Below are 22,102 nucleotides of genomic sequence, written 5' to 3' on the forward strand. Positions count from 1 at the left end.
CAAGGAGAGGTGTCCACACATGTGCATAAACATTTCCAGCTTTGAGCAGTCGTTCCTTCTGCAGCTTTGGGAAAAAAATGCTATGAAGCTTTGCAAGAGTTAACTTCCTATAAATAAATATGCCAAGTAATTAGTAACTTGCTAGACTTTTCACCAATAGAAATGCCCTGTGTGAAAACTGACCCTTGTTTGACTCCTCCACTATTTTAATGTCATACATGGAAATTCCTCAGCTCTGCTACTCAGTAAAGGCTAAAATGGCCCTGCTTCTAGAATACGTGGAACCCTCCTGATGAGCAGAGTCAGTTCAGGAAATAATTAGATTCTGCTGCAGAAGAGGAGGGAAATGTCAAGCGCTTATTATTTCTGGTCATCTTGTTAGACACTGATATTGAAATGCTTTAAAAAATAACACACACACACACAAATGCAGAATGCTGAACTCAGTGAAATTTACTGCAGTGGCTGAAGAGAAATTAATCCATTTTTTTAAAAAAGTTAAGTTTCGGAGAACAGATTATAGCATTGTAGCCTCTGCTGGGGATGGAACATGATGGCTGGCTCTCACTGTAAACATCAATTGGCTGTTGGACACAGGTGAAATTTTTACATCAACACATCCTTTACCCCAAATATGTCAATCAGTAAGAGGAGGGATGGATGAAACCTGGTTTGTAGTTTTTGTGTGGGCTCAGGAGAAGTCTTCAATCTTGCCTGAAATAAGGAAAGAATAAACAAATAACTTCAGCTCCAAATTTTAACGTGTTTATTCTTTAACTAAATGTGAATCAATAAAGTAGTGGAGTGCTAATTTTAATGTGGAGATTATAGCTGTGGGATTCTGAGAAGAGAGACATCTCTAAGCAATTTGAGCAGAACAAGAAGCCTGAGGCACAGGTGCAGGCCCATGATTGACAGCCCGGGACTCATCCCATAAAAAGTAAGTACTGGCCCAATCAGCTGGGGCTAGGGGGTGCTTTCCATTCCACTGCACTGTTTTTCACTGTGATAAGCAGTGTCTCTGTGGTGCTCAGTGTTACAGAGACAGGGAGTTTTAACCTGCATAGCCAAATTGTGACTGGAAGGCTTTCTTGTGGTCTGTAGCTCTGCGCACTTTGCACATAGACAAATAATTTTATTCATGTTCTCCCTCTCTCTTTCCTTCACCATATTCTACTTTTTGTAGCTGGTGACTAGTTAATGTCATCATTCCTGAGTTATACTTGGAGAAATGGAGTACCAGTGAGGTTAGATAACTTGTGTAAGATCACTGATATCAGGGTTGGGTATAAACAAATGCTACTCCATCCTTTGCTCCTTGAATTAGTCTCTCCTGTTACTTTTATTCTCTAGCACCTTTTGCTTGGGATTTCTATTTGCCTGCAAAGTGTTCATAATTGTGTATCTCTGCCCCATTGCTGAAAATGGCTTGCTATTTCTAGACAGTCCATCCTCCTGTGGAGCAAGTCCCTAATGAACCCAACCCTTGCTTTGTGAGTGGGGTCCAGGAGATGAGTAAGGGTGTGTGTGTGTGTGTGTGTGTGTGTGTGTGTGTGTCACATATAATATGTATGGTAATAAAGATAATGTTGAGAACCTGAATGAGTACAGAACCCCTGAGAAGGCAGCATTACATCTAATCCTATCCAAAGGAGTTAAAGCCACAGTCACTCAGATCAAGGTCACATGTGCTAAGCTCTTGCATGCTTCCCTGCCCTTGTCCCTACAGCCACTCTGTGGGGAGTCTTCAAAAGGGAGCCTCTGGCTGACAAGAAATCGACTTGTCATCTGCTAAATTTGAGCCTACTCAGCAGAATGTGCCTTCCCAAGGTGGCATAAAGGGTACAGCTCTTTCTACACAGTGATTCATCTCTCATCTCTCTGGCTAATTGGGCACTTAGACAAACCCCACCACAGTAGAGCTAATACGTGGAGTGGGAGGTCAGTTCAGGGCAGAAAACATCCACCCCAGCGGGAAGCTGGAAGCCAGGGCCAGAACGTGGGTTTTGTGGCCCTGACCTTTTCCATCCATGGCGCTGGATGCTCTCATGACCTTCAAGCCGTTGGCTCACCCTCTCTCCCGCTGCCCTTTCAGCCACCATGTTAGCTCTCCATCTGTGGCTTTTCATTTTGCTGCTCAGTGTCATTTAACTCCTCTTCCCTTGGCCTCTGAGCCAAGGCCAAAGGTTGTTTAAGGTCCCTGAAAATTCAGTTTACTCTCCCACAAGGTGAACTGCTGCTTTCTGATGAAGCCTCACACCCTCAAGGAGATTGTGAAAATATTCCACACAAAAATAGCCTGGTGCTTACTGTGTGAGACTCAAGTTCTGGTGTACCCAGCCTCCACCACCTCCCTCTGGTTTTCCTTCTCAGTGACAAGTAGTCACTCATCTCTTGGCCTGTCCAGAGAATTCTTCCAGGAGATTCCTACAGCATGTTTGCAATATCTCTTAAGATTGAAACAATTAAAAGATGAAAGATTTATACAGAAGTGGATGCTCACAGCCATCCATTGAACTGAGCACAGGGTCCCCAATGAAGGAGCTAGAGAAAGGACCCAAGGAGCTGAAGGGGTTTGCAACCCCTTAGGACGAAAAACAATATGAACTAACCAATACCCCCAGAGCTCCCAGGGGATAAATCACCAACCAAAGAGTACACATGGTGGGACTCATGGCTCCAGCTGCATATGTAGCAGAGGATGGCTTAGTCGGTCATCAATGGGAGGAGAGGCCCTTGGTCCTGTGAAGGCTCTATGCCCCAGTGTAGGGGAATGCCAGGGCCAGTAAGCAGGAAAGGGTGGAGGGGTGAGCAGGGGAAGTGGAAGGATTAGGGGGGATTTTGGAGGGGAAATCAGGAAAGGGGATAACATTTGAAATGTAAATAAAGAAAATATCTAATTAAAAAAGATTGAAACAATTAGGTTTGGAGAATTGGCTGAAAGCTATGGCTGGGTATAATGAGGTACATCTGTCATCTCAACACTCTGGAGGTTGCAGCAAGAAGATTTCTGGAAGCTGAAGACCACCCTGGGGGATATATGTATATATTGTCTCTATATAAAGACATATATATGTATTCCATACATAAAAATATATAAGTATATTATTTGTATATATGTATATATATATATATATGTGTATATATATATGTGTGTGTATATATATATATACACATATGTATGTATATATATATATACTCCATATATAAAGTTTTGTGTTAGCTAAGGGTAATTGAAGTTACAAAGACCCTGTGATTTAAAGAGAGAGAGAGAGAGAGAGAGAGAGAGAGAGAGAGAGAGAGAGAGAGAGAGAGAGAGAGATTAAAAGGAATGAAAGAAAAAAGAGAAAATTGTAGACTGGCTCCTTCTTCCTCGCTCACTCTGGGTGGTGTGACAGAGGATGCTGACAATAGAGAGAGGACCACTTCAAAAAGGAAAAGCATTAATAAAGAGCAGGGTGCATAACTCCTTGCCTTTCCTCTAAGGTTGGTTTCTTTAAGGGCCAATCTTAGAAGTCTGATACCCATGAATATTGGATGAAGCTTCCAGGCTGCCCCAGGATTGGTCCAAACCCTAAGAGTATCAGCTTCTCTGACCCAAACACAGAATGACTCTGTGGGTCTCTGAGCAGCTCCATCCATTTTTCACTATTCATAAGCTTTGGAACAACCCACTAGGAAGAAGATCATGCATCAGTGAGAGAAGGCACTGTAGATTTTCCAGATGTCTCGCCAGGATGACCTTCAGGATTACTCACAGGTGCTGAGCATCATCTCTGTCCAGGAGAGTGATGGTGACAGGATGTACTCCAGAGCATTCTATCTTCTTGTCCCATAAGTCTGCTTATTTGGAGCAGGTAGAATAGAGCTGACTATGAGCATGTATTAAATCAAATGAGGTGATGGGAACACCCATGTGTGATACATCTTTTTTAGAGGAAACACATGAACAGACAATTATAAAATGAAGAAGGACGTACTGTACATCATAGATAATAATAAATTAATAACAGCCAGTATTTACATAGCACTTACTACATATATGTTATTGTGGTAAAAATATAAACCATAAAAGCCCTCTTTATCACCGTGAAGTATGTAGTTTAGAGGCATTTATACATTTACATCTTTATGTAAGACAATTATCACTACCATCCAGAATCAAACATATCAACTCCCCCAATATCCTGTGAACATATTCCTTTGCCTGCCAGCCTCTGGCAGCCATGGTTCTACTGCCTCTGTGAACTTGACTACTTTTAGTACCAGCTAAAAGTTGCAATCACACTATATTTGTCCTTTTGTGACATTTTAAGCATTGAATGCATATTAATATACTTAACCATAATAATAGCCCTATGAGGTAAGTAAAATTAGGAGAGTGAAATGCACATGAAGAACTTCTACATGTAGGTGGGAGAGAGGAGAGAGAGAGAGAGGAGAAAGAGAGAGAGAGAGAGAGAGAGAGAGAGAGAGAGAGAGAGAGAGAGAGAGAGAGAGAGAGAGAGAGCTCCCATAGGTTCTCTACCCCCTAGGAGTCCAGAAGCCACAAAAGGAAGCAACTGATCTCCTTGTTGGAGGACAGCCCAGCCACCTGCCACCCCTTCTCAGTTTCCACAGAAGGACTGAGCAGCTGGCCACTTCTGTGGACTGAAGAGGGAATGTGCTGAATGAGTTAAGTGCCCCTGTTGCCCTCCCCTTCCGCACTCTGTGCAAGCTGAGCTGGTGACCCGGGCAGGACAGCAGCCAAAGGATTAGTCCATCACAATGAGATGGTCTATTTTAGGCAGGCAGCAGGAACAGATGCCTGGTGCCTGCACTTCATAGGGGCAGTGCCCAGGGTAACACCCACACAGGCCCACATCATACCCACTGAAGTGTGGCCTATTAAGAAAAAGGAGCCAAATAGGAGGTGGACTAGGTCCAGTGGAGGCCTTAGGCCCAGGGACGTTGGACTTGTTGGTGTTAATAGAGTCTCTTAGGTGTGCTCCTGCAAGAAATCCACCCCACCACTGCACTTCCCTAGCCATTCCAGCCCACTGGCCCTGACTGCACTCAGGGCTATTTTTGCTGCCTTTGCACCATAGTGTATGCACCCCAGGGATTAACAGCAGTTGAAATTGAGGAGTGGGAATAAATGACAATTCAATCCTTAAATTGGGGAATGGGTGTCAATTGATTGCTACTGTTCCCTAATAGGGCTTCTTAAGGAGTCTCAGATGCCAGAAGGCCTTCTGTGTGTTGATGAGAAGTGGGGTGAGAGGGAGAGAGGGAGACATAGGAGGTATTTCCATGACCTGGCAGAGACTGGCTCTCCCTGCCCAGCTCCTCAATGTACTCAGCTGGAGCAGCTAGCTCCCTGAGATCTTCAGTGACTACCCTCCCAAGATGTCCTGGAGACCAAGGAAAAAGAAAGGAAGGGTTCTTAGATAGTTTGCATTAGGAAGCCAAGTTTTGAGCCTATCTTGGTGGTGCCCTTGTAATTCCATCTCTCTAGAGATGTGTGTAGGGGGTTGGGAGTGGGAGATAGGATGTACAGGAGTTGAAATTAGAAGACAACCTAGATTATGTAAGATCCTGCAGCCTCAGGGCTTTCTACTAAATTTGAGTGTCAGCCCCTCTCAGACCCAGGTACATTTTGGATCTCAAGTAGAGTATTTACATGTTCTATTACGGACCCTATGAAGAGTGTGACCAATCTAAAGCTTTCAGTACATAGATGGGCATGAGTGTGACATAGAAAAGGTTGAAATGCCTTTTCATGCATGTTCTTGGCTTGAACTTGAAAGTGGAAGAGATGACGGCTCCCCGATCCTACTCCAATCAATATATGTGCTTGGCCCAACTTTTGTTTCTCATTTTCTTCCTTTTTATTTTTACTCCTATAACCATAATCATTTTCCAAGAAATAATCTTTCTAAACATCAGACAATGAGGATATTGGGCCAAATGTCAGACATATTTTAATATATCCCAGAAAGGGAGTCAGTACTAAAGAATTTTAAAATGCTGTCAATGTGTACTTGACACAAACAATTATTTAGAAGCACTTATGAGTCTTATTTAGACTTCTGTGAATAGAAAGTTGGGCTCTTCTTGCTGCCCTCCTCCTTCTGCCCGGCTTCTACTCCTCTTTCCTGGGCTCCCATTGGAAACAAACCACACAGCAAGAATGCCTTGCTGACAGGGATGGAAAGTCTATTTGGTACTTCAGAGACACCTGAGCAACGAGGCCTTGCTTGGGGTGTGCTCAAACACTGCTTCCAGTGTGCTTAGAGCTTTTGATCTTGATTCAGCTAAGAAGCTATCCCTGCCCACTTGTCTGTCCTCGAGGACCTTCCAACTCTGCTATTGATATTTAGCAATTCCTTCAGTGTTCAGTTCTCTACTTAACCTCTTGGCTCCATCTCTGAGCATTGGTTTCTGTTCTAGACTCTACCTCACCCTTGTTCTTAGACTCGGGGATTTTTATTACCCACATAAATGTTGAAAAATAGAGTTTAGTCTATCTTAGAAATTTTTACATGCAGTGAGTTTTAAATAAATGTTGAAAGATACCAAGAAGTGCTGTGGTAACATACAATACCAACCAGTGCCAAGCACACACACAAGTGTGTATTTGTGTGTGTCTGTGTGTCTGTTAATATTCATGGCAGTATAGAGGTATAGAGGTTCCAGTAGTCCCCTGAGCATAAATGTAAGCTTATAAGCCAGAATAAAATAACACGATGATTGACATATTATGGTACTTCCTTCTTTAATGAAAGAATTCTGTCATTTGAAGGAAATTATTTGAAAAACAATGATCCCATACTTCTCTATACACACAGGTCCTTTAGGTGTGCACAGTAAGATTCCCATGGCAAGGTTACTTCACAGAGAACAGATCTCTCTTGGTTCCAGCCACAAATAAAGAGGACAGAGTTTCATGATTCCATCTGGGCCAAGGTACATGACTGCCAAGAATAACCTGGCACCAGGGGATTCAAACTCTTTGCCTTCAAGCTCTGGCATTCCACTAAGGTCTCTATTGGAACCATTAAGGGAAACTCAGCAGGCTAGGACAATAAATGCTGTTTGGCATTTGGTGGGAACTAGAGCATGGCTCAGAAATGATCGAAATGAATAAAACTTGTTAGCCATTTTTTTCAACACACACACGTATTAGGACTTGAACTTTATTGCTGAATACAGTTAGATTTCCAAGATTCATCTGTAACTATTCTAGACGATACCCTTTTTCTTCAAAAAGACTGAGAGTCTAGATGCCTGGGTAGACCTGACTACAATCACTATTTTTAAGAAGTATATTCTTCAAACATTTTTTGGTATTTATCTTGGCTCATTAATTTTTAAATTAGCATACAAAATAGTAGGTTTCATTATAACATTTGAATACATACATATCATTGTACTTGGGTTGTATTCACTCCCATTACTCTGTCTCTCTGTTGCGCGCTCTCTCTTCCTCTCTCTCTCTCTCTCTTTCTCTCTCTCATGCACACATGTACTTGTACTACTAGAATATTAAAGTGTATATGTAACATTTGAATCTAGATGCTGCATGTGAGAGAAAAATACACAACATTTGTTTTCCTGAGTTGGGCTTGTTTTGTTTACCAATAAGCAGTTGACATAGAACACTATGTGTATGTAAGTGAACTTAATTTGCTTTCCTCAGGGGACCTCCAGACTTACCCCATAATGAAAGTCATTGTTAAGTGCACATGTAGACTATGGTGATAATAACCATCATGATAATTCCGTTTATGGAGCACTTCTATGTCCTTGATGCAGTGCTTACAGCATTTGCATGAGATAGGTTCTCTCACCCGCTACACCCATTCTTCCAAAGAGGACACTGATTATACAGTTCAAAAGCATGTCTGCAGTAAACATTTATACAAAGTAAGAATGGAGTTCAGGGGAAACTTAGCCAACTCCAAAACCTGTATTTTTTATTTATTTTACCATGAAACTATAAATTTCATTTATCATGTACTTTCCTAATATTCACCGCTATTGTTCTCCTTCTTATCAAATTATCTAATTTCATATGTGTTGCTCTGTGTATGTATGTGTGTATGTGTTGATCATTTTCATGTCATCTTAGTATCGCTATGTCACATTGCCCCAATCAAATCATGGGATGTAAGTCTGGAACTTTGCTGGAAGTGACCAGGGTGAGAGAATATGAGAGTTCAAGAATCTCATCTTAAGGTTTCCGGACTTTCTATTCCCAATGCTGAGAGCAACAAGTAATAATGATGTGATGAGGAAAGAGCTTGAGCCCAGGAGACTTAGTCCGGATCCATCTGCCTCTCAATACCTCCATTTGAAATGCTCAAATACCTAAAGCATTGCTCACTCTGTCCCAGCTGTCAGTGCCTGCTCTTAAAGACATAAAATAGATTCCAACCAACAGGAGGTAGAAGAGAAACTCGCCAAATGGAGTAGAAAACAAGGCACTCAAGAAATATGGCTGGCATGTGAATGGCTCATGTGCTCAGCTGTTGTGCATTGAGTGCATAACTGAAGGCTGAACTTTGGCATTCCAAGCTGTCTCCTTCCCCACCCTTATCTGGCCGGCCCATAAAACAGTTGTCTGTCCAACTGTGGTGACAACTGCATGGTCCCTCTTTCTCAGTCTTGCTCTCTAAGTATATAATTGACACTAAATGCACATTACATGTAATTTTGCTTTTAAACCAACAGTTTCAGCTTTATGGCTGGGAACTAATGACTTCATTTCCTAGGAGATAAAAGACAGAACAGAGAATAGCATCCCTCTGCAGAGCATATATCCTGTGTCTGGGCATTTATCTCAAGAGATTCTTTGGGAGGTGGTACAGACAGTGAGTCACAACTTTTCAAAGGTATAGAAATCAGCCGATACTGCACGGTCATGCAGACAGAGCCAGAGCTCTGGAATTTTTTTATGCAGCACCCAGCACCTTGGGGGCTGGTTTAAGGAGCATATCCTGGATAAAAAATTGCGAGAACTAAGGAGGAGAGAGGGACTAGAAGAACATGAAAGGGAGACAAGCCCCTAATATACACATCTGAGTCCCTCCAAAGCAGAGGGGAAAGGGAAGGCTGTGGGTTCTGCCACATTCTGATAAAGCTTACTAAAGTCTTTTCCAGAATCTAGTTCTGTGAGTGTGGGGACTAATCTGGGTAGGTCTTCATCCTGGGGGCTAATCCGCGTACGTCTTCATCCTCTAGGCATTATTGTTTCCAGAGGTCTAGGCAAGGAGGGTCCATTTTCAAATCTAGCGTATTAAAGCATATTCATGCTTCCATCCTAAGCATGAAGTCTTAGTGTCTAGAGGTAGTTCTCGGCTCCAGACTTGCTTGTTTTAATCTTTCCGTGGCCTAGCCATTCCATGTAGCATTCTGTCTTTTAAAAGTTCCAGAGCTCCATAGCTGAGCCATATTCTGTCTAAGATGGTGCTAACCCAGGTCTGGTTCAATGGACCAAATTGTTTTGCTCAGCTAAGATTTGGAGCTTGATTGGCCTGCTATTTTGGGTTAATTGGATTCTACTTGCAGTGATACCAGGTTGACTCGGAAAAAGAACACTCTCAGCTTAAGTCTGGTCACAATTCTTCTTTGAGTCTTCTATCTACCTTTCTCTTTCTCCTTTTATCTGTTAACTCCAAATCATGCTTTTTGGAATAATCTTTTATTGGGAACTCCTCAATGTCTGGGAAGATACAACTCTCTTTCCTGAGTCACCCACATGCTTGTCTTGGATGCATATTGTTTTCTTTTCTTTTCTTGAGCATGTCTCTTTCTTCTATAATGTTCATGTTTAAATCTATATTAAAACTGTTTCTGGCCCAGCAAGATGGCTTAGTGGGTTAAGGCATTTGCTGCCAAGCCTAAGGACGAGTTTGAATTCACACACCCATACATTTCCAAAAGTTGTCTTCCACCCTTCAAATTTGCTATGTTGCACACTCACTAAAGCACACAGATGTGTGCAGCATTCCCACAAAGTAAAAACTGACAAATAGTGTATAAAATGAAAAACAAATAAAAATTTTGAAATCTGTTTTTAAATAAACTCTAATTTTGCTTCATAATAAAGACAAAATAAAAGTCTAAGAAGACTAAAGTGACCGTAAAAAGGGCACTGCAACCCAATCCTTAAATACTAGTTATTTTCTTAGATGGTTTGGTCTTGCTACTAAGATTTAAGTCCAGTTCTTGCGTGGGTAAAGTAAGCACTTGGGCTGGAGAGATGACTCAGCGGTTAAGAGCACTGACTGATCTTCCGAAGGTCCTGAGTTCAAATCCCAGCAACCACATGGTGGCTCACAACCATCCTTAATGAAATCTGACACTCTCTTCTGGTATGTCTGAAGACAGCTACAGTGTACTTATGTATAATAATAATTTTTAAAAAAGCACTATACCACTGAGCTACACCCTAGACCTTCTTAATAAATAAAATAAAGGTGTTTCTCTAGTTCCAGCGTAGACCTAAAAGTCTACAGAGCAGAAGGATCCATTGCCTTTTCCTGACTAGGCAAATTCAACACTAGGATGCTTCAGAGTTGAACTTTTTGATTCACATTTGATCCTGATCAATCTACAAAAGTCATATAGATTATACAGGACAAATAGGGCACACACACACACATACACACATACACACACACACACACTTATTATTAGAAATTATAATACAATTAGAAATTATTAGCTTCTGTCATTTTGTAGACTGAAAACCTTCAAACAGCTGGAGACGGTTCCAGCCCTGTCTAAAGGAAGGCCTGACAGCCAGGAAAGTTGATGGTGGAAGCTTTTGCCTGAGTCTTAGGTCGAAGACAAGATCCTATGTTAAATTAGGCATAGAGGCTGGGGAATGGCTTGGTTGAAAAAGTGGCTTGCCTCATGAGCAGAAGGATCTCAGTTTAATCTCCAGAACCCATGTGGAAAAAAGCCAGGTATGGTCAGTAGTGTGTGCTTACAATCTCGGTGCAGAGGAGATGGCGACAAGTAGATCCCTGAGTGTGAGTCTGGCTATCCATCCTGGCCTGGCCTACTTTGCAGGTTCTATCTGCTGAGTCTGTGTTCTCTCTGGAGGTGGAATCCTGAGCAGGTGAACCCTGGAGGGAGGAAACTAGGGGTGAGACCTTCAAGACATTATTAGCATGTTTGTTCTTTTCCATCCTTTGCTTTCTTGGCCACCGTGAGGTGAACGGATTTCCTCTGCCTCCGCTTCCATCACAATGCACTATGCTGCCACAGGCACAAGGCAATTGACCGCGCTTCCACAGACTGAAGCCTCTGAAACATGTCAAAATAAATAATCTGTTTTCCCCAGATATCTTGTCACAATGAGGAATCTGCCTAACACACACCATGCTCGTCCATACCAGGAGGCACTCTGCTATCCTCAGCTCACTGATTCAAATACCAGTCTCATTCGAAAGCACCTCCAAGATATACCTGGCACAATAATGCTTGATCAAGTACCTGGACACCTGGGGCCCTGAGAAAATGACACATAAAGTTAGCCATCCTACTATAAGGCTCCATGGAGGTATGATGTGAAGGAACACTGAATATCTGTAACTAGGCTGAAATTTAAGTACTCGGTATATACCTTCTAACGGCAATTCTATAAAAGGTGTGTGTGTGTGTGTGTGTGTGTGTGTGTGTGTGTGTGTTTCCATTTCTATAGTTTGGTCTACTTTGAGAATGTCATAACCATGTGTTCCCTATAGCAGCCTGTAACCTTGGCTGTTGTTCATACCGCTAGCCATCCCAGAGTCCCCCTAAGTCAGCTTATATTTTATCTTCTTCATGAAGCATAAAACAATTACTTTAGTACAACGATCTGTTTATTCAGGCTCCCAGGCTCGTTTTATTCCTCATTGCATTTTCTTAGCACTTTATCATGTATAGTTCAATCCATCTTGCTTTGAGACCTGAACCCAGCAACTGAAACCAGGGGCATTGGGGTTACATTGTACAACCCTGGGTAACTTGCAAGGTGCACACCGGTAAAATGATAACACTAACACACAAGACAAAGTAGAAGCAGCAGGTAGATGGTTGATGGCTGTCAAGTGCTAGAGGTGGGGAAATGGGGCAATGTTGGACAACGTCTTAAAAACAAAGTATCTTATTTTGCAAAGAAACACTAAAGGTTAAACAGATGACAGGGAAACTGCATTTTTACAGAACTCAGGCGGCTCTGCTTCAGAACAGTGGACATCAAAAACAGAGTCCAGGAAGAAAACACTGAGCTGGGTGGTGGTGGCGCACGCCTTTAATCCCAGCACTTGGGAGGCAAAGATAGAAGGATTTCTGAGTTCGAGGCCAGCCTGGTCTACAGAGTGAATTCCAGGATAGCCAAGGCTACACAGAGAAACCCTGTCTCGAAAAAGAAAGAAAGAAAGAAAGAAAGAAAGAAAGAAAGAAAGAAAGAAAGAAAGAAAGAAAGAAAGAAAGAAAAAAGGAAAAGAAAACACCGACTTCAGAATAACCCTTTACTCATAGTCTCTGTAGCTAGAAGAAGAGCGCCGACAGCTTCTACATGCTTTCCTTCTGCTTCACAGTTACTCAGAACCTTTCTTTTCATGTCTTCCCAATAACTCCCCTCTTGGCCCTAGTTTCTGGAGATCTAGCATATTACCCTCTCCTCCTATCTTCTTCCTTTCTCAGTTTTCTCCCCCTATCCCATTCTTGTAAATCAACCACATCCAACAAATACTGATGCCCTTCCATACTCTCAGTGGGAAGAAAGGTGGAAACAAGATAAATATCATACACTATCATTTCTGTTCTGCCTCATGTCACATACTACATGCCTCCAGAAGAACAGTCTCGATACTTCCCTGTCATTTTTTATGGAAACAAATAAGAATTACACATCCTTTATAAACACACAGTCTGCTCCACTAGATCACAAACTCCAAGAAGTAAAATCTCCCCCCCTCCCCGAGACAGGGTTTCTCTGTGTAGCCCTGGCTGTCCTGGAACTCACTCTGTAGACCAGGCTGGCCTCAAATTCAGAAACCCACCTGCCTCTGCCTCCCAAGTGCTGGGATTAAAGGCATGGGCTACCATTTCCCAGTGGAAAATCTCTTCTTATATTCTCTTATACTTTGTACCCAATATACCTGTAGACATTTGTGTAGTGAAGAAACCAGTTTACCAGCTATGCTGTCCAATATGGAACAACAATTTACATGTGGCTTTACTTTAACCATAGTTAATGCAAATTAGAGACAAAGATATCTTTTACTTCATTTGATTTATTTAACTTAAAAAGTAGCACATGGTGGGTATCATGTTGGACAGAGCTGACAATAACTACTGAACTTTCTTTTGCAACTCGTATTTACTGGGTGGAGGAGTAAACTATTCCTTGAGCCTAGCTATAATTTATACTATTAAAGTACTGAGAGTTCATGAAAAGATAATTTTTCTTACCTGGATGAGCAGGGCTTCTTCCTGTTGCTTATACTCTGGAGAAATTTTCTTGCTTTAGACAAGAATAGCAAATGCTAATAAACACACAAATGAGACTCTATATTTAGGTCTTGCTTATTCTTTGCTCAGTATAAACTCATTCTGACTCTAAGGTCAACCTCTTTTATTTCTCAGAAGTAAAAAACAACTCTGTAATGTACATGCTTTATTTAATGGTGGCTTCTTGGTATGACATTTTCCTTCAGGAATGGAAGAAAAAGAGATAAGCTCTTGTCAATGCAGCCACAAGCAAAGCCAACCATCCTCTAACAACTGAAGAGAAATGTCAAAAGGGATTAATCATGCCGTAAAGATGCATGGACATGTTATCCTCATAGATTGAGGGAGATGTGCTTAAAAACTTGAAGAATATTATTATGAGCTAGTTGAGGGCTCAGGAGCCTTTAATAACATTGACATCAATAGCTCTGGGACCTCCATTGCTCCAATGCAAATATAGAAATACACCATTGATGTTTTATCTGAATGGAGGTTGTTTTAAAGAATATTGAGCTTTTTTTGTTTTTTTAATTAAGTCAGTCTTAGAAAGACAAATACCACATTTTCCTTTTATTTGTGGATCCTATTTTATATGGATACATAAAATTAAGTGTGCATATATAGTTTAGATACCTATATAGTTTTATGATATACATATAAATCAAGGGTGCTTATATCATATGTATATATGTCTCTATATACTATGTCTGTATGTACATACAAGTACATATATATGCATATACATATACACATATATACATTCAAAGAGACATAAGATTGAAGAAAAATGATCTAGGGAAATCACTGTGGACTAATAATAGGATTGAGAAAGGGAAGAGGAAATGAAAGGGATGAGTAGATGGGTGAACATACTCAAAGGACATTATACTTACGCTTGAAATGTTCTTATAAAACATAGTGTTAGGCCGGAGCGAGCCGAGGTCCTGAGTTCAATTCCCAGCAGGCACATGTTGGCTCATGGCCACCTGTACAGCTGCAGTGTACTCATACACATAAAATAAATAAATAAATCTTAAAAAAAACCCAAAACATAATGTCATCCGCAACGAATACACACCAATATAAAATACTATTGAATATATTTATGTTGCTGCCCTTACCTTTCCATTGCTTTGTATTTTCAAAGCATCACATTTGAATAAAGTTCTACTATTTTGGAGCCTTCTACTCTTTCAAGAATGACTCTTTTCTAAAAAGTTAACTATAAAAATGAAGTCTTAAGGGGCTGGAGAGATGGCTCAGTGGTTAAGAGCACTGACTACTCTTCCAGATGTCCTGAGTTCAAATCCCAGCATTCACATGGTGGCTCACAACCATCTGTAATGAGATCTGACACCTTCTTCTGGTGTGTCTGAAGACAGCTACAGCATACTTATTTATAATAATAAATAAATCTTCGGGCCAGAACAAACAGGGCTGGAGTGAGCTGGACCAACCAGAGCAAGCAGAGGTCCTAAATTCAATTGCCAGCAAGCACATGATGGCCCACAACCATCTACAGCCACAGTGTACTCATATACAGAAAATAAATAAATAACTCTTTTAAAAAATGAAGTCATAAGGAGATTCACAAGAACATGAGGAAGGGAAACATTATATTCAACATTACACAGAAGCCTGTGGTCTTACAAAGTGTCACTTCACGGTCTCCTATTAATTGGATAAGTCAGACACAAAAGGACCAACATTATGTGACATCACCTACATGAACCATCTAGAGGTGGCAAATTCACCAAAGTGGAAGAGAAATAGAATTAATGCCTAGTAAACATGAAGCTTCTATTTGGCATGGTAAGGCTTTGAAGCTAGACAGTAAGTACAGTTATATAATACTACTGTAACTGTAAATAATGCTACTAAATAAGGTAATTAAAATTGATGGAAATGACACATTTTGTGTTACATACATTTGACCATAACAAAGAGCAAAGATGAGTAACTCAGTAGGTCTCACATAAAAGAAATATGACCAGAAGTGATGTTGACCCCAAGTATTGACCCAGAGAATTCATACTGAAAATGTATACACTAAATGTAGATGTGTAGGCCTAGAATTCAGCTCCTGGGAGGCTGAGTCATCAGATAACAAACACATCTAAGGCCTACATATATTAAAAGGCAAACCTCAGTGTATCTAGATTGATGCGCTCTAGGTTCAATGAGAGACCCTGCCTTGGGGGAGTAAACAAGGAAGACACCATACATCACCCTGTGGTCTCCAAGTGCATGCACACCCATACGAACATTGGCATATGGCACATGCAGACACACACAGACACACACTGACACAGCCTCTCTCTCTGTCTCTGTCTCTGTCTCTCTGTCTGTCTCTCTGTCTGTCTCTGTCTGTCTCTGTCTCTGTCTCTGTCTCTGTCTCTGTCTCTCTCTCTCTCTCTCTCTCTCTCTCTCTCTGTCTCTCTCTCTCTCTCTCTCTCTCTCTCTCTCTAGTGCTAGGGAATATTGTTCAGTGTTAGAACACTTGCCTGTTATTCAAAGACCCTGGACTCACCTCTAGTACTGATACAAGAACTCTGTGCTTTGGTTTTTATAAGTGTCAACCCATAAGGAGGTCATCTACAAAATCTACACTGGCCTTCGATTTGAAGAGGAGAAAAGGAGCTTAGTAGATCTCAGAAAAGGCTGCTGGAGGATAAAATCTCTTTAGGTGTTAAACTAGAATCCAACTCTACATACATAAAGACTTTTGGGACACCACAACAAAAATCATGATGGGCTGAAAACAGTGAATTGAGCTAATATGCCATTTCTGGGGTGACATGTGGCTGTAGTGTGGTATTAGTGTGGGATATGACTGGAAGAATCATTTTCCAACCCTTTGCATTGTAGCAAGACCAAACTACACCATCTCAAGCAGAGAATTTAGACATTTCCTGAAGACTTCAAAAAAGATCTGTTAGATGTGAGTTTAGCTATTCTCCATTCTCCTGACTCATCACAAACAGATGGGAGGCCACTGCTGTCTCATTATTACCTTTAGAAGTTTTATGTTTGTCTGTCACCACCCAGAGTCCAGAAATAACCATGGTACTTCAGGAAAGGTATGCTTAACAGTGCCTAGCGCTGTCCACATGTAACAATCGGTGTTAGGCAGGAAAGGCCAGCCAATACATTGAAGAAGGAGAGGGGAGCTGATAAAGGACCAAGAGTCTACACAAATGTGGGAGAAGCCTGACAAAGTCTGGAGGAGGAGCCAGATGACTCTACAGAGTATCTTGAAGCACTGGCTAGATGGACCTGATGAGGAAACGCCAGGAATGGAGGATATCCAGGTGACAGACTTGGGCAAATCAGGAGGAGGTCATGATCTTTAAGGAGCTATGGCTCTGAGCAGCAGAGTGGGTTTCAGCTAAACACTGTGGAGTGTATAACACATCATCACTGGTCAGTAGAAAAATAGTTCAAGAGCAGGGGAGGAAGGTAAACAATCACTGGAATGTGGCTGATACCTGTGTCCATCCCACACATGCTCCAAGAGACATGGCTCTGTCTCACTTCTATCTTCTGAATCTCACATGTATTTCTTTTGCCAATTCTGGTGGTGAGCTACGTAGTGACTAGTATGGTTAACAGAAGTGGCATAATGTGGCCTCTCTACATCTTACATCTCCTTTTAGATATTAAACAAAATGGCACTGAGTATGTTTCTTAACTATGAATAAAGCTTTTCTCCTCTTTATCCTTATCCCATTCAGGTGAATAAAAGATTGAAAATTGATTTTTAAGGGCCAAGACTAATTTACTTTTCCCCTCTGACACTGCTAATTTACTTCATGGGAGCTGATGGTGGAAAACGATAGCCTGTTGTTACCCCCTATCACATCAGGCTGAGTCACTAGGCTGTCACTCCATATTTTCAGCTCAATTGTAAAGTGGTATCTATCAGCAAATTGAGCAGTGTCTAAATTGGCTGTCTTTATGTAACACTTAACACCCAGAGGTAGAGTTTTGTTTGCAATGGTAAAAGCCTGGAAACAACCAAAAATATCCATCATCACCTAAGTGAGGAAAATAACTTATAGAAATAAGCAGTGGGAAACTATGTAGCCTTTAGGGAAGAATAAGACAAAATATTAATTATGCAGTCACATCCTGTTATTTCTTTAAGCAAAAAAAGGCATTACAAGAACAATGTAGATGTTTATTCAATGTTCCAAAGAGATGCCTATAATGTCTTTTACCTCTAGAGAAAGTGATTTGTATAGGAATAATTTGCAGGCAGATATATCATACCTGACTTCTGTGCTTTGTGTTTGGGTGGTGTGATGGTTGAGCTTTACTGTCAACCTGACACACTCTCAGTGAAGAAGTATCTAGATTAGGTTGGCATATGTGTATACCTATGAGTAGTTTTCTTAATAGGGGTTAATGGAAATGGAGAGATCCATTTCAAGTAGGTGTTTCATGGGCTGGACCGTGAGCTGTATAAAACAGGCTAAACAAGCTTAACAAGACAGCATGCATGCATTCCTCTCTCTCTCTCTCTCTCTCTGCTCTTAACTGTGGATGTGATGAGATGTTCCAAGTTCCCTCCTAAGCTTTCCTGCAATGACATTCTGTACCCTGGAATTATGAGCCAGCATAAACTCCTTTCCCCCTAAATTGCTTTTGTCAGAGTATTTTATCAAAACAAAACAAAACAAAACCAGAGCAGATGGGTAGATAGATGGTGATGGATATAGATAGATAGATACATAGATGATAGGTAGATAGTAGAGACAAGAAATACATAGACACACACAATGGAAAATAAATGACAAATTTGTATGTATTGAAAGTAGACTCACAATACCTTGTCATACAATGTACTCTTACATATTTTACTTTTTTCTCATGAGTATCAAAGGTGGTGAAGAGAAATTTTTACCATAATCAGTACCATAATTAAAGAAGTAGCTACACCTATAAGGTCAGTGTACCAAAGTGTACAAATACGAAAAAGACATTTAAAAAGTCCCTCTTTTGTCCTCATTGTATTCCTCAGTATAGCCATCTTTTTGTGGATGTTTTTACATTTTGTCATGGATGTAGAGAGAGATGTAAATTATGTTGTAAGTGGTTCTTCTCTGAAACACCATTGTTCTGAACTACTGAAAGAGGCCCTTTCTTCTGACCATCAGAATTAGTTATTTTAGAAGGCTGGGAGCAAGCTCTTATTATTTAGGTTAGTTAAGAGGTATATTCATTCCCTCCACTGTTCCTAGACCACCTGCTACAGGTTTGGATTTGCTGTGTTTCTTCTTATAATTTATTTCCTCTGTCTAAATTATATGCTTCTCTTCATTTTGTCCAGATGTTTGACAGATGTTTAATTTCTGGCTTCCATCACAAAAAACAAAAACAAAATAAAAACAAAACAGACAAAAAAGCCCCACCATGCTCCTTTTAGTACGTGAGTACTTAATACACACAAGCAAACTGCATTTTTCATGAACTCCTATACACATCGGAGCTTCAGAAAAAGGTTGACATTGGGTTGACAATATAGATAGTATAAGGACAAGATTCTGGGGAGAGGAGTATTTCTCTTAACACACGCTCCACATCTCCCTACCTTACTCTTCTTGCACTTCATTAGCTAATGTTCACATTCAAACCACTTGTTAGTGATCATTACAGAAGGAGCCATGGGGCACAGTCATGTGATGGATGGGGACTTTCTCTTCTAATTAACTGCATTGACCATCTCCTGACTAACATGCAAAACTAAGTACTGAAAAGGTTATATATTGGCACTTTCTAACGTGGTTACTCGGCTCCTTTTTGTAACGCATCTTGCCTAGGGGTGTGTAAAACGATATTCATTCACCCTTCTTGAAACCCAAGCTCTTCTACCAATATTGTGCAGTTTTCTTAGTTTTCCAAGGAAGAACAGCACCCTGGAGTTGAGCTCTGTACTGGCAGACAGGCACACCTCTGCTTCTGGATCCACTCTATTATTTCTTGCTGGGTTTATGGTATAATTGGTTCAACATATCTTTCTCTCATTACAATTGACTTATTTAGAGGAACAGAAAAGTTCATTAGCATCTTCTCGTACTTCTGCTCTTTTCCAAGTAGAAAATTTGTGAAGATCTGCGGAAGGTCTGCAGGTCCACACATCTCTGATTATACTAGCTTTGCCTTACTCAATACTAGCTGACCATAACGTCTCAATCTTCTTCCTAACTCAGGCCTCTGTCACTTGCTGGCCCCTCTATCTAGAATGTTCTTCCACAGGAAAAAAAAAAAAAAAAGAAAGTGTTCACTCACTGGCTTCCTGCTGAGAACTGTCCAATTGTCACTATCTTGCTGGGCACTCCATTTAAAATTACAGACAAACTCTTCCTGTTCTACCTCCTTGCTTGATGTTCCTCTGAGGTTCTTCAGCTTGTATGTTTTAATCTGGCACAAATTATCAGCGTTAATCCTAGTTCTCAACCCTATAGATGGGATAACCTTAGACACTGCCCTGAAGATATAAAAGAGAGTCAGCTTGAAGGGGTTTACAGCCCCTTAGGAAGAACAATGATATCAACCAAACGGTACCCTCAGAGCTCCCAGGGACTAAACCACCAACCAAAGAGTACACATAGTGGGACTAATAGCTCCAGCTGCATATGTAGCAGAGGATGGCCTATTTGGTCATCAATGGGAGGAGAGAACCTTGGTCCCATGAAGATGCTATGCCCCAGTGTAGGGGAATACCAGGGCCAGGAAGCAGGAGAGGATGGGTTGGTGGGCAGGGGAAGGGTTTTTTTTTTCCAGAAGGGAAACAGGGAAAGGGGATATCATTTGAAATATAAATAAAGAAAATATCTAATAAAAAATTCTATTAGTTGTGATTTTTTTTTCAAAATAAATGTTTTGGAAAACTGGACTAAAAATTTTCTACCTTCAAAAAATAATAATTCCTAAGTGAAGAGTTTAAATAAAAGAGTCATCTCAAAGGAGTAAATTCAGCACTTATCTCTTAATTACTGTTATGTCCTAAGCATTCTATATTTTGACTATTATCACAATGTCTGCCTAACACCAACAGTGTTCTACAAAAATCATTGTTTGGAGATTACTCTAGTGCCTTCTGGACCATCTCCTTGTTGGGTCCATCCATATGGCTGCCGGCAGAGCCTCTACATTAACTCATCATGACTTAGTAACCAGCCTCAATTGTTGGATGTGGGAACATAACTCTTAAGGTGAATGAGGAAAAAAAATCTCCCTCAAAAAACTTGGAATCCATAATAGGAAATCCAAACTCAGCCCAGTGAATTGAGAATATGTTAAAACCTGGGAGCTTGTATTGACAAGCCAAGTTTTCATTTGTGAAGACTGCCAAACAGAGTTGATCTGTGACTCAGAGAGGAGAGGAAGCATGTATAGAGACATGTAAACTAGAGTATATATCTGCTCTTTGAGTCTCTGTTACAGTTCATTTGTGAGAGTCAACTAGACATTTATCCTTGAGTGTTCAAATGCCTGATCATCCTTACGCTACATCCCCCTTTAAAAATTCTATAGATGTTATCTTACTACTTGTTAAGAAACAATAAAGCTGCCTTGATTAGTGCTGATAGAAACCTAATGAGGTAGCTACTGCTGCTTTAATTTTCCAGTTGAGGAGGTACTAGGAAGGTTCTGTACTCTAGCATTCCTGTTAGGAAGTAGCTTAGCTGGGTTTGCTAGCTATGATTTGATTTGACTAGCTATGACTCCAGCGCTCACATGAACTTCCAGTATGGGTTGAGCCACCACCTTGATGGTGGCCTTTTTACCACTTTTTTTTTTTCAGATACAATATGGACCATCTCCAAGTCTGCAGCAACCAGCATCAACTACTGTCCATGTTCATTCTTCTTACTTCCTGGTGGTTATTTAAATAACAAACTTCCAGAAAGAGAAAACCCAATGCTGTAGGCTCTCCAGCATTGGAGTGTGGTTTGCAGTGTGGTTTGCAAACATCTCCATGGAAAATTGCAGGGCCAAAGAGAATGAGCTCAAGAATTTGGTTGCCATGATCCAACTGTGTTACTTGGAAGGGAAAGTGTGTGTGTGTGTGTGTGTGTGTGTGTGTGTGTGTGTGTGTGTGTGTGATGGAAAGAGAAAGGGAGAGAGATTAGAGATATGAGAAAAAGGAGTTTTCTAGCTCTACTGATAATTGCCAAAATGGAAGTCTCTTTAGAATTAGCTGAAGTATAAAACACAGCCCTCCTCTTCCACCTCCTGCATACTGCATGTTTGTGACAAGCAGACAAGATTAATGCCCAAATGATGACCTGAGATACATCTTTAGAGGCCTCACTGTCTGGATTTGTTTGTTTTGACCTACTCTCATTTTCAATGCCTCTGGTTAATGATTCACAAGTAACACCTTGGTAACCAAGCTAGGTTTAAGGGATTCATTCTCCCTGCTCTCTTTAAGGGCAGAGAGTAATCCTGAGCCCGGGGACAGTCACATCACTGTTGATTACAGCTGCACTCAGGACACTGTTGGAGCTGAATGGAGCTTTGTTCAATGAGATGGCAGGTCCCTAGCCTGAAACCCTGATGACAGCTGCTGTCTTCTCTCTCTCTCTCTCTCTCTCTCTCTCTC

The 22,102-nt window shown here is 40.9% G+C and overlaps 1 protein-coding gene across 3 annotated transcripts in view; it reads right to left on the reverse strand.

The window, feature by feature from the left end:
• Positions 1-672: 672 nt before the first annotated feature.
• The window catches only part of Gjd2 (gap junction protein delta 2), a 38,755-nt gene continuing 17,325 nt past the window's right edge, over positions 673-22,102 (reverse strand). The window contains exons 4-5 of one of the 3 annotated variants that reach the window (XR_004118769.1): positions 10,980-11,117; positions 673-714 (exon numbers count right to left, since the gene is read on the reverse strand). The gene's annotated coding sequence lies outside the window, so the exon portion shown is untranslated. Of the gene's footprint in view, positions 715-10,908; positions 11,118-14,463; positions 14,496-22,102 lie in introns of those variants that run through there. The other 2 variants (XR_004118768.1, XR_004118770.1) reach the window with 2 other exon arrangements.

The sequence above is a fragment of the Mastomys coucha genome, unplaced genomic scaffold (genome assembly GCF_008632895.1).
Source record: "Mastomys coucha isolate ucsf_1 unplaced genomic scaffold, UCSF_Mcou_1 pScaffold15, whole genome shotgun sequence".
Taxonomy (NCBI): domain Eukaryota; kingdom Metazoa; phylum Chordata; class Mammalia; order Rodentia; family Muridae; genus Mastomys; species Mastomys coucha.